The sequence below is a fragment of the Pangasianodon hypophthalmus genome, chromosome 18 (genome assembly GCF_027358585.1).
Source record: "Pangasianodon hypophthalmus isolate fPanHyp1 chromosome 18, fPanHyp1.pri, whole genome shotgun sequence".
Classification (NCBI taxonomy): Eukaryota; Metazoa; Chordata; class Actinopteri; order Siluriformes; family Pangasiidae; genus Pangasianodon; species Pangasianodon hypophthalmus.
This window is the reverse complement of record NC_069727.1, coordinates 11,766,452-11,769,061: the sequence shown is the minus strand read 5'-3', so window position 1 is coordinate 11,769,061 and position 2,610 is coordinate 11,766,452.

The window sequence follows — 2,610 nt, the reverse complement described above, 5'->3', positions numbered from 1 at the left end:
AGCTCCAGCCCCCTGAGCCTCATCAATATTTGTCATGTTGCATATAACACAGAAAAGCACTCTTAGTGAAGGGGAAACCTTTGAAGCTTGACCTGTGTAGTGTAAATAGTGTGCCTGCAGAAAAGTGAATGGCTGCTACCACTGAGGACTTTAATTAATGTTGATATATGTAATGCATGTAAAAAATTTAAATAACTTTATAAGCAAAGAGGCCTTCAAACAAATCATTTTAAAATTGTTTGACAGTTGTTAAATGTTCGAGTCTACTACCAAGAATAGTTTTGCTTCAGTAGTTTTGAAAATTAAATTTCTAAAGTGATATTAGTACACTAATATCCTGAAGAATGTGCAAAATAAGTGTGTTCTGATTTCCTGAGAGCAGTATACTACAGAACACAGGTTAATTGATTTAATACCTATTGTTAGTTCACAATGCTGTGTTAGGATTATACATGTGCTATCATTTGAATAAAATATACAGCACCACAACAACTACAGCAAATGGGTATTCAGAGGGAGTGAGAAATTAAGGGAAAAAACAACATCAAGGGTCTTAGTAAATATTTGGCCATTATAACAGCTTCTATGGGCCTTGACATAGATTCTACAAGCCTCTGGAACTGTTTTAACACCACTGGATTAACACTATTCTTACAAAACATATTACCCCAATTGGGGGAGAATCATAAAGTCGATCAGTCAGATCCTTGCATGCGATTATGGACATGCACAATTGATGTGTTGAATGCGGGATACTCATGGCAGCCATCTTGTATATGTGTACTTAAAAGCAAGCCTTAGCCTTTCTCAGTTCTCAGAGGGTTTTGTTGTTACTTCAGGTGTATGACTTAGCACTGGGCTTAATGTTTTATCATTAGCAGCTAAGTAATAAACAAAGTCTAAGTTGCTAACCAGTCACATTACCCAATAAGATCTCTGGGCCAACTGATCAAGTTAAGCTAGCAAAAGTAACTAATGACAGTAATTCAGACATTATTAGTCCATTGCAGCTAGCCAAACCATGTGACTTTACTGACAGGCAGATGCTGGATGTTGTGCACATCATGGTTTATGCAAAGACATGAGAAAAATAACATTTCTTAAAAGAACAAAAATGATATCCAAGTAACATAAGAGCAATTTGTTTAGAAATTCCCCCCAAAACTCCAGGTCCTGCACATATCCCTATTTATATTGCAGAAATCATAGGGCAAACAACCTGTGTGTGCCATTAAGTCACCTATGGCCAGGATACAGTATATGAAAAAACAACAGCCTTAGACTTGTTTAGATTACTACTGTCCATTATTCATTCATTCATCTTCAGTCACCGCTTCATCCTGGTCAGGCTCGCAGTGGATCCAGACCCTGCTGCAGGAACACTGAGCACAAGGCGGGAGAACTGACCCTGTATGGGATACCGGTCCAGCACAAGGCATTATGCACACACACATATTAAATTCATTCACACACTCATTCACACCTTGGGGCATTTTAGCAAACACTTTTCAAAATAAAAATTAAGTAACATCACAGAAAATAAAGTGTATTTCAGTGATGAAGTTTGTGTGATAACAAATTTTACTGCACTTTGTAAAAACCCTGCTGTCAGGTCTAAAGTTTAATAAAAGGCAATATAAAATATTTCTATGTGACCTCTGTAGTGTTGAATTAACAACCAAAACTGTTCAGAATAATTATTTAATATTGATTAATTTAATAAAGTGTTCAGAATAATAATTTAATATTGATTTTTTTAGACTAAAATTATTTTTAAACCAGAACCTGCCATTTGGTCTCCTGTGTGTCAAATAAGCAACAACACCACACCAGTAGGTGGTGGTAAAGCATCAAGGTTCACCAAGGTTTTCCCCAGTAACAAATTGGACAACTTCAAATACACAAATTTGTCATGTCCAAATGATCAAAAACTGTGTGATAACACTTGTATTGTATTAACACACAAATAGGTGAAATGGTAATATGTAACACATTTGTGTGTTATTGTAAAAAAAAAAAAAAAAAAAAAAAAACTGTATTAACACAAATTAAGTAAGAGGCAAATTATTGGCCCTATTCGCCATCATCTAAAATAGTCTTTTATTGCCAATCTGTCACTTGCCTTCCACACAGCTGTATTAATAGGATTAACAATTTAAAATGTAAAGGTCGATAGCCTATATGTGCAAAAATGTAGAACTTGTAAGGATTATTTGGTTATCCATCTGTGGGAACCCTTAAATGATTAACCAATGAGGTGAATATAGAATAACCACAATTCTGTTTAGATGAGTCTGTCTACCAAAAGTCTGACCAGGTAAGAAGGGCATTAATCAAAGAAGCAACCAAGTGGCCAAGGGTAACTCTGAAGCAGCTGGAGAAATCCACAGCTCAGATGTAAGAAGCTGTTTATAGGATAACCATAGCCCAGACACCACAAAGCATAGTGAGAAGAAAGCCATTGTCTAAAAAATGCCATATGGAAAACCTTATGATGTTTTACCAAAAGCCTTCTGGAGCAAAAATGTGGAAAGAGATTCTCTGATAAGACCAAAACTGAACCATTTGGCCTTGGCATAAAGTACTTTATGTGGTGAAAAGCCAACACTG